The following is an 11,348-nucleotide window of genomic DNA, read 5'->3' as shown; positions in this document are numbered from 1 at the left end:
CAGCCCTGGCCTCCTCCTGATCGCTGTTTACCCCCTCCCCGCCCCCCTCCCCAGCCCTGGCCTCCTCCCGATCGCTGTTTACCCCCTCCCCCGCCCTGGCCTCCCCCTGATCGCTGTTTATCCACTCCCCGCCCCCCTCCCCAGCCCTGGCCTCCTCCTGATCGCTGTTTACCCCCTCCCCGCCCCCCTCCCCAGCCCTGGCCTCCTCCCGATCGCTGTTTACCCCCCCCCCGTCCCCCTCCCCTGCCCTGGCCTCCTCCCGATCGCTGTTTACCCCCTCCCCGTCCCCCTCCCCTGCCCTGGCCTCCTCCTGATCGCTGTTTACCCCCTCCCCAGCCCTAATTGCATCCAGACTCCTCCTCCTATTGACTGCCAGGAACCCTCCCCATAGGTCCCTGGCAGTGACCTCCAGCCGCCAAATTCCTGTTCCCGCCCACTGGCCAGGTGATGAATCCGGTCAGGTTGTGGCAGGACTATGGATACTTTTATTTAAATGAGGCCCTGTCTTTAACAACTGTGATTATATTGAACCCCAATTCATCAACTGGTTAAATATATATTAATGTGCAATTTCATATGAAAATGGGCTAAAATAATTATTAATGTAAAGAAAACACAAAGGCCTAGCAATTGGTCTGCGTAGCACCTGTTTTTTGGGCATTACTTGGACTACTAAGGCCCCCAATATGGCCAGCAGGAAGCGGCGCACATGTGCGGCCAGAAGTGCGCCACCCACCATATTGGATATGGACAAACAGGAGGCGTCCTTTACCCATGCCTGAAGACCCTTTGCACATGCAAATAAGGGGCTTAACACCTGTTTGAGGGCCCCTCTCCAAGATTGGTTTACCCTGACGCACACCTTTGTGGAGGTCAGTAAGCTTCACCTCACAAGGTGAACCAGCCACCACTGGAACGCAAGGTTCCAATTGTGGAAAAGGAACAAGAACTCGGTTTAGGGAGTCTTCACCCTTGACCCTGCCCCTGGCCTGTCATTTGCCTTGTAAGGGGTAGGCCGGGCTTTCACCATTTTGCTGGGGGTAATGCTGGCCTCCCAGCAGAGTTACAGTGGGAGGCCACAGAATCCCCTCAGGAAAGAGTGTCAACAGCCTATACAATGGCACAGGGGATGACAGCCAAGCCTGATCCCTGTCATCCACACAGGGGCACTAATCAGTAAAGGTCACTGGAGAGCGGTCAGAAACAGGAACATTGGCTGATTTTTATTTTGCTCCCTCACTAGCCCAGAGGAGCTGTGGCTACTTGCATCACACCTCCTGTTGCTTTGGTACAGTATAGAACTGGGACCTTTTGATTTGTGTGGCTTCTGTTATGTTAGGCAGTACCTTTACCCACTAGGCCACCAGGGCAGTTGGCCCATAGTACTGTTGGTGTGCATCTGTTTTACCCTATAAAGCAAAGCTACTAAAATGTACACTTTGGGGAGATAAAACATTTTATTAGTGCTTTTGTTGAAACACAAAAATGATTCCTGTGTGCCCCTTGCTTTGAAAGAGAGCAGAACCTTATGCATCTCTGTCCTTTTTACCTTGCTTCTTTCCTGAACTCGCCTGCCAGTTAGTCAAAAGTGTTTTTCTCTCCCTAGGTAGCAGTACCAGTGTCTCTCTCTCTCCCTCTCCGAATCGGCAAGCTCTCTAAATTACAGCAAGCCAGGCCAGCTATTTTCCACTTGACAGTGACTTGGCACTCAGAAAATAGGGTTCTGTCTCTTTTATGTGTTAATATAGGAACACACTACAAACCCACTGCTCCAGTTGGGCAAGTTAGTGCAATAGCGGAGCGTCATCGGCTTTGCTGTTTGCAAATGACTACTTTTTATTGTCTCTGAATGGACAGACCTCCAACAGCTTTGATCATGTAAGCTCTGTCACAGGCAGTAAAGAATTTGCTTATTAGAAGGTAGTAGTGATTTATTTGACTGCTGTGATGTAAAGTCACTTTTCAATATACAACAAATTCTTCAAACACTTCAACTGAAAATAACTTTTTATCGAAAGAAAATTCCAGATGTTCAAAAAATATTCTCTTAATGAGGGTTTGTTTCATGAAAAATTGTTGGCAAATCTTTTTTGCTTGGGGAGGGAGAAGAACTGGACAAATTCAGCCTCATTTTCATTACAATGGCATGTTGCTCAAGTGACATAATGCTACATTTCATTTGACGTAATTTATATCATCACTCTGCAGGCTTAGAAGTAAATGAAAAAAGATTTGCCAAAGACATTTTACTGATGATGGTGCCTCTTTAATATATGGACACTGTGTGAACAGTAGTTTGCTGCAGTCAATTGTTGCACTCCTGGAGTGCTAACTGCTGCTGCCACTTGCTTTAGACAAGGAAGCACTTTAGTTCTTTGCTTCCTGTTGCTGGTTTTTTGTTCCAGTTGGTTTAGCCCCAGCTGAGCATTTCAAGCCATTTAATCCTTCAGACAATTTAGTTACTAAACCACAGGAGGGCCTGCCTTCAGTACCTAGAATGGTCTAACCGTCTAATCCCACCACAAATAAATCATAAAGATTACAGCTGTCAGTTGCCGAATTGATAGTTTGCCATTTTAATTAGTACCCAGTGATTTAAGTTCCTCCCAATACTCACTTTGGATATAATAAAAGCCAATGTTTATTAAAATTAATAAAAATTATGTATTCTTCATAATATGTGCCTGATATTTCCCAAACATCGCAATCCAGTTTTCTATTATTTGGGCGGAGTGACAATTTTCTCCTCTCTTCCCTGAAGAGACTGACTGTGGTTCCATGGGCAGAAGCTACAGCCCTCTCATGCCTCATCCTATCGGCCATTCTTCATGGCCGAGTCTACGCAGTGAATATCAATCGACTATTCAACTCAATGGGCATCGCTGCTGAGCCCAGCCCTGTCCTCACCCAATGTCCACATGCACGCACTGAACCTGAAGAGTCACTAGAAAAAGACCAGGAGCAGGAACTCTCCCTGATTTATTTCTCTTCCTAGCCCAGGGCACTGCAGCTTATTGCAACAACCCATTGCTGCCCTGGTTCAGCTAACTGACCACAATCCAGGAATAAAACCTGCAACCTTCTGGTCTATATGGCTCTGGGAAATGGCTTTACCAACTTGTCCAACAGGGAAAAACAAATCTGTTTCTTCTCAGAACAATTGATTCTAATATAGAGCAGAGTTCAAGTTATTTCAGGCATCTATCTGTGTACTTAACACAAATAAAATTAACTTAAAGAAACTTTGGACCAAATTATTTTATCTGTAGAGTACACTTTGAAGGAATCTTATTTAAATGTACTTTCTACTGCCTATAATTGCATCATTTGCGAGCTGCCAGCTGAGACTCTACTAGAAATATGGTAATGGCACATCTGTCCAGTCCCTGTAGGTAATTTTCACTTTGGGTAAATGTGTACAATGGGCAATATCGGATCATCCACCCGTAATACGTCTCTCCCAATGATCATTTCCACTGGCTTAGAAATGAAACTCAGGAGAAATGTATGGCAGGCGCCCGTTTTCCATTTTTACCCGAAATCAAAATTTACCCCCAACCCCCCTCCCGCCTCTCCCCTAGTGGAAGGGATAAAGCAGCCTGTGGGAGGGGTACATCCATCTCTGGTAGTTGGGTGGGCAAAGTGATAGGAGGCCTTGTGGTAGTAGTGTGTTCAGTTCCTGATCATCCAATGTTCATTTATCCTCCAATTATTCCCTGATATTTTCCGATGTTGGTATCGTCTGCATGACTCCCAAAACAAGCGCTCTACTCAGAGCTCCGACCTGGCAAGAGAGCCCCAGGTGGGCAGAGGAAACACTTCAAGGACACCCTCAAAGCCTCCTTGAAAAATTGCAGCATCCCCACCGACACCTGGGAATCCCTGGCCCAAGACCGCACAAAGTGGAGGAGAAGCATCCAGGAAGGCGCCGAACACCTCGAGTCTCTTCGCCGGGAGCAAGCGGAAGCCAAGCGCAGGTAGCGCAAGGCGCGCACGTCAACCCAAGTACCCCACCCACCCGCCCCTTCAACCACCGTCTGCCCCACCTGTGACAGAGACTGTATTGGACTCATCAGTCACCTGAAAACTCATTTTTAATGTGGAAGCAAGTCATCCTCGTTTCCGAGGGACTGCCTAAGAAGAAGTTATTTTTACTGCTTTTCTAACCTGATTAAATATTTATCCTATGATTCAGCTTTTCAAATGGTAGTTGAATGTGACAGTCAAATATAACTTATTTGCTGAAGTAAAGAAACAATCTTCCTTTGTTTGAGTATATTACAGTTTTAGATCAATTAAGATTTCTTCAATATGACTGAACCAGCACTAGGAGGCAGACAGCAGAGGGATGGAGGTTTTATCCTCTCTTTCTCCTCCATCACTGGGTGATTGATCACAGTTAAGTTGCTATCAGTCGGTGCCTGTGCTTCCAATTGGTTCCAGCGGGGGCAAGATAGGGAAAGTTGCTGTTCACCTCCTAACAGCTGGCTGAATACTGGTGGGACCCTGGGAGTAGGTCATCCTCTTAATCAGCCCGCTTGGACCAGCGCGAACAGTACGGAGAGGAAAAGGTGAAGTAAAGGAATTTACTACACTCAAAAAAAAAACACAGCTGGATTTAAATGTGTTCTTTATATGAGTGTTAGTGTTTTGTACTGTGCGCAGAGATCTGGATAATTAGATTTAGCTTTGTGAAATAAATTGAGCTCCGCATGATGGCACCTACAAAACATCTTAACCACAACAAAGCAACTCCAGACAACCGAAATTGTCCGATCCACTTTCTCAGCAATAAAAGTAAAAGAATGTTCTGGTCTGATCTGAAATGAATCTGATTGGTCAAGCAAGTTACTCTATTCACATGCCAACTTGGCCCTGGTGTTCTATGTTGTGAAAGAGGAGAAAACAGCAGTTGGTTTCGAATCAGACAGCAGACGTGGGCCTAGTTCTAACTGCACGGATTTGCAGCTTCTGTGAAATCCCAACAGCAGAGCAAACAGATTTGTGACATGTACGCAGCGCATTTTAATGTGAAGCAGCCACACAAACTCAATGCAAAAACTGAAATCTCACAAATAAAAGCAGCTTAATTGTTTCAGCTGCCACTTGTTTGCTTGTGCAAGGTGCAAGGACACTAATTGGCATGTTTTAATAACTTTTAAATATAATTTTTTTAATTTACTAAGAAACTGACTACTGAACAATGTAACAGTAAATGGTTCTGTATAGTTTTTTTAAAGTCATTTTCAGTTATTTAAAATCAGGTATGAGTGTAAAACCTGATTCACGAAGTGGAGTGAGAGAAGAATTTGTGCCGCTAGTTAGATGGAAAGGTTTTGTGCTTACAGTGAACCACAAACGGTGACTGCAACTGTTTCTCATTCTGATTAACAAATTCTGCCATTGCAGTCCACTTCTTCTGTTCACCATATAAAATGTAGAAAAACTGTGCCTGTTATTGTCTGTGAGAACACGATTTACCTGTCTGGAACTTCTGAAAACACCTGATTGAATAACCTCTTGTAGCCAAGGTTCATGAGTGGTAACAGACATTCAGAAAGAAACGAATGGATAATTTTCTAAATCTTCTTAACCTTGCCAATTTTCTTGCTAATTTTTCTTCCCATCTCCTCCCTCCATTCACATCCCACCCCTGAAGCATATTGATTTTTTGCTCTGATAGGTTTCTATGGGTGTTGGTGCTCCACTAGTATCTTAATCAAGTTACTACTATTCCTAGTTGAATCTTGAAAGTGAGTGTTAGTGACTGTGGGCACATCGCTGCCAAGCCCAATACTGTCTTCGCCCGATGCCCATATGCAGGCACTTCTGGCAGGACTGTTAGAAATTAGGGTATCCAAAATATATGGGGTTATGCGAATGAAATTGTGACGTGAATAAGACTGTGTTTACATGACTGTATTAGAACTTGAGACAAAAAAAAGTCTCTTCAGACTACTATTAGAATAATTAGATAGATGCTTAGAATCTGCTTGTGTTTTGGTTCTCTGCGGATGTTATAGCATTCCGCATTGTGACAGTCATAAATAATCTTGTTTCGAGGCTAGCTATCTGCCGTTTGTAAGTTAGGATTTTGACTTTGTTTTATATATCTTTAACTTGACCAACTAAGGCTCAACGCCTACATTTCTTCCATTACTGCTAATAACCATACTATAATGCTAAGTTAGGATTTTGACTTTGTTTAACAGAGCTGCTTTAAAATGTGTAAGTTAACCAGTGTGTGAGAATAGAATAGAGGATATCTTTGGGAATTTAATGATTCATTCCATGGTACAATATTCTGATAATGGAATGAAATAGATAGGTTTGCATAGCTAAAGCTGCATGAACAGTGTGAACATAAATAACTGATAACAAGCAGCTACGAACATCTGAAGGCCGAGAATGGCGTGTCTGACTGAACTTGGGAGGATAAGGACAGGAGAGAAAAGAGGAATTCAGATGGATGGGCCTTCAGAATGTATAAACAGGAAAGACAAGTGAGGGAAAAGCATGAGACCCCTTAGGGGAGGGTTTTCATCTGAAAGTTAAGACAAAGAACTCGACATACCATTGGGCACCTTGGTTTAAGAAGAACCCTTACAGGCTAAATGGTCCTGTCCATATTGTACATCAGGCCCACCCCTAAAAAGGGAATAAAAGCAAGACCCGAAAAGTTCTTCGTACAAACGGTGGAGGGGAGAGCGAAAAAAGAATGGGGTTGGTCTAACACTCTTCCGGGAGTGGACCCATTCTTGGAGGTTCTAGACGAGAGGAAGAAAGGCCGTAAGCCAGAGAACTCATCGTACACACCAGCCATCTGTCCAATCAGGACCGGTACCAGCTGCTTGTCACGGTCGTATGTTTTTGCTGTATTACTAGTGTGTTATATTCCATCTTAAACTCTGATTAAACACAATATTCCCACCATATTGGTTTGCAGTCGATCCTGCTTATTTGAAAGACCAGAGATAATCTAATCTCTACAGGACTCCTGTAATGATAATGAGCAGCAGCTCTTGCTGGGTCTTATTTAAATTGTACATGGTCAAGGCATTAACAGGCCAGCAGAAACCAGGCAACATTTGAGCATCTACTCAGCAGCATTCTATGAAATAGATTTTAAAAAAAATTTAAATCGTGAATGACTGACTGATCTGACATCAGGGCTCCTGTGTAGAATCCAGCTCAGTTCATGCATTTGGCCCTCATGATGTGTCAGGAGCTCCAAGGAGGCAGGAGCCAGAATTTTGGGCATCAGCAGGTAGTCGAAAGTGTAGGGAGAAGCGGCAGCAGGGCAGAGGTTGTAAGGGGGCAAGGGGTGGTGGGGAGTGCTGAGCGGAGGGTGGTGCATACTTTATGTGCAGGCTCCCAGTGTCCTTTGCACTGACTGGCTGCACTGAAGGACACGAGGAATCGTTGGCTTGTTGCAGACCTCAGGCCTCCATGCAAAATAATATGGAGAGTGGGCTCAGCACAGCGGTCACCTGTCATTGGGACTGTTCGTCCCCTCAGACTTTTTGACTGTTTAAGTACTGGGGAAGTTCTCCAGAAGCTTTAGTTGCGAGCTCCATGGATGAACTGAAGCTTGAGTCGCGTACGTACAACATCGCACTATGAAAGACTGTTTGGTCCAAAATACTGCCATTTATTCAACAGTGTAGGAGGTGCATTCGAAAAAGAGTTCACCAACCCCTTATGGACTGATACTAGTTTTATTGGTTAAGTTTTGTTTTGTTTTATTGCGCTGGTTTATTCAGCACAATTCGCCTGAAATCGGCCAAACCCGCGCCAAAGATCGAGGAATTTTAAGTGCAAATTAGGTCCAGCACAAATCGAGTTTCCGCGATCTTTTGAGCAAGTCTAAAAAACATTACGCTGGAAACTGGCCACCCACCCAGATTGAATTAATCGCCATTGCGAGTTTCCGCTAATTGCGCCCATTTGTGGGCCTTCGAGGAGGCTCTTATACATTAAGCCTTTTTTTTTTAGGTGCAAGGACACCAATCGGCATGTTTTAATAACTTTTAAATATAATTTTTTTAATTTACTAAGAAACTGACTACTGAACAATGTAACAGTAAATGGTTCTGTATAGCTTTTTTTAAGTCATTTTCAGTTATTTAAAATCAGGTTATTCACAGGTGGTGGACTAGACACTCTGATTATTTTGTCGGGATAAACCCATTTTCAGCTGTATTAATTAAACTGCATCGGGTTACCACTCTTAAATATACCAAGGAATATAATACAATTTAAAAAAAATTACATTCTAAATGCTGCCCGATTGCACTGGTTCATGGAAGATTAAGTCCACCGATTTGCAAATGAGTGTGAGTGGAAACTTGAGCAAAAAATCCACTTCTTAAAACTAGCGCAATATTGAGCTCAACAGTGTAAGAGGTGCATTCGAAAAAGAGTTCACCAACCCCTCGGCACCGGCTTCGGACACAACAAAGGCACACCCAGCCCAGTCGACCCTGTAAAGTCCTCCTCACTAACATCTGGGGGCTTGTGCCAAAATTGGGAGAGCTGCCCCATAGACTAGTCAAGCAACAGCCTGACATAGTCGTACTCACAGAATCATATCTTTCAGCCAATGTCCCAGACTTCTCCATCACCATTCCTAGGCATGTCCTGTCCCACCGGCAGGACAGACCCACCAGGGGTGACGGCACAGTGGTATACAGTCGGGAAGGAGTGGCTCTGGGAGTTCTCAACATTGACTCCAGACCCGACAAAGTCTCATGGCTTCAGGTCAAGCATGGGCAAGGAAACCTCCAGCTGATTACCACCTACCGCCCTCCCTCAGCTGATGAATCAGTACTCCTCCATGTTGAACACCACTTGGAAGAAGCACTGAGGGTAGAAAGGGCACAGAATGTACTCAGAGAGGGACTTCAATGTCCATCACCAAGAGTGGCTTGGTTACATCAGTACTGACTGAGTTGGCCGAGCCCTGAAGGACATAACTGCCCAGTCTGGGCCTGAGACAGGTGGTGAGAGAACCAACACGAGGCAAAAACCCTACTTGACCTCGTCCTCACCAATCTACCTGTCGCAGATGCATCTGTCCATGACAGTATTGGTAGCAGTGACCACCGAACAGTCCTTGTGAAGTCCATCTTCACACTGAGGACACCCTCCATCATGTTGTAGGCATAAAAGGGAGCTCTTGAGCAGATAAAAAAATATAAGGAACGTCATAGTAGGTGGAGGGCCCGGGTGGAGGGGGGAACTGTGAGTTGATGCTGGTGCTGGTAAGAGATCTGGGAGTGTTGTTTTCTTTCCAGGGGCAAAGGCTGAGGATAGCTGGAATGGAGATTAGTGAATGTGAATGTTGAGACAGACATGGAAGCAATCAATGATTGAAACCTAAGAGATGGCAACGCCTTATGTAATGGCAAGATCAAAGGGATGACCATGGTTGTGCACGGGGGGGTTATTGTACAGGGTGAGTTTGAGCGAGGACAAGAGTACAGAGGAGTTGGACGAGAAGAGGCAAGGGAAATTTAGGTGTAGGTTGAAATCATCAGGGTAAGGAGTCGCTCAGTGCAAAAGTGAGAAAAATAGAGAGGAAGCTATTCACTAAACTCGCTAGGCCACTGGGGGAGCTCTATGCTGCTTCAGAACATCAGCGTCTGCAGTGACTCGAGCCATGGTAACACAGGAGCACTCGCCTGCAGGCTCACAGTTCTATTATGTGCTCTGCACAATCATCATAAACATAAATTACGAGCACATTCTGGGAAGTGCTGCTCTGCTCTCAATGGCTGAGATTGAGTACACAATCTATTGTGATGCAAGACTTAAACAACATGGGGACAATGGAGAAAAACTGAAAAGACACTGAGAAAAAAGCAGAGGGAATTAGAAGACAAATCCAAACAACAGGGAAGAAAGCATGAGGGCAGCATTAGAACTGTTCTCAGGTCACTATAGATAGGACATCACTAGAGATAGGGGGCCCGAATTTCCTTGGACTTACTGCCACTGCGCCACTGTATTTTTGTTGCAAGTGCAGCGGAAACTCCTTCTCCTGGGCCCACGAAAAACAGCAGCCTGTTTGAGGCCCTTCCCAGGATCAGCTCGGTCATTGGGAAAGGAAAAAAATAAGTGGGAAAATAAGCATCTCATTTAATTCCTCACACTAACAACAACAATGTGTATTTATATAGCGCCTTTAATGTATTAAAACATCCCAAGGCGCTTCATAGGAGTATTGATTGACAAAAAATTTGACACCGAGCCACATAAGGAGAAATTAGGGCAGGTGACAAAAAATTTGGTCAAAGAGGCAGATTTTAAGGAGTGTCTTAAAGGAGTAAAGAGAGGTAGCGAGGCAGAGAGGTTTAGGCAGGGAATTCCAGAGCTTAGGGCCTAGGCAACAGAAGGCACGGCCACCAATGGTTGAGCGATTATAATCAGGGATGCTCAAGAGGCCAGAATTAGAGGAGCGCAGATATCTCGGGGGGTTGTGGGGCTGGAGGAGATTACAGAGATAGGGAGGGGCGAGCCATGGAGGGATTTGAAAACAAGGATGAGAATTTTGAAATCGAGGCATTGCTTAACCAGGAGCCAATGTAGGTCAGCGAGCACAGGGGTGATGGGTGAACGGGACTTGATGTGAGTTAGAACACAGGCTGCCAAGTTTTGGATGACCTCAGGTTTACGTAGGGTAGAATGTGGGATGCCAGCCAGGAGTTCATTGGAATAGTCAAGTCTAGAGGTAACAAAGGCATGGATGAGGGTTTCAGCAGCGGATGAGCTGAGGCAAGGGCAGAGACGAGCGATGTTCCGAAGGTGGAAATAGGCGGTCTTAGTTATGATGCGGATATGTGGTCGGAAGCTCATTTCAGGGTCAAGTATGACACCAGGGTTGCGAACAATGTGGTTTAGCCTCAGACAGATGTTAGGGAGAGGGATGGAGTCAATGGCTAGGGAACGAAGTTTGTGGCGGGGATGGAAAACAATGGCTTCAATCTTCCCAATATTTAATTGGAGAAAATTTCTGCTCATGCAGAACTGTATATCCGACAAGCAGTCTGACAACTTAGACACCGTGGAGGGGTCGAGAGAAGAAGTAGTGAGGTAGAGCTGGTGTCGTCAGTGTACATGTGGAAACTGACGCTGTGTTTTCGGATGATGTCGCCAAGGGGCAACATGTAGATGAGAAATAGGAGGGGGCCAAGGATAGATCCTTGGGGCTTATTTACTTAGGCAGTCCCTCGTAACCGAGGATGACTTGCTTCCACATTAAAAACGAGTTCGCAGGTGACTGATGAGTCCAATGCGGGACCTACAGTCTCTGTCACAGGTGGGACAGACGGTGGTTGAAGGGGCGG

Source organism: Somniosus microcephalus, chromosome 11 (assembly GCF_052327205.1).
Source record: "Somniosus microcephalus isolate GS21.2 chromosome 11, FLI_Smic_1.0, whole genome shotgun sequence".
Classification (NCBI taxonomy): Eukaryota; Metazoa; Chordata; class Chondrichthyes; order Squaliformes; family Somniosidae; genus Somniosus; species Somniosus microcephalus.
The sequence above is the reverse complement of the archived record's forward strand: the minus strand, read 5'-3'. Positions refer to the sequence as shown.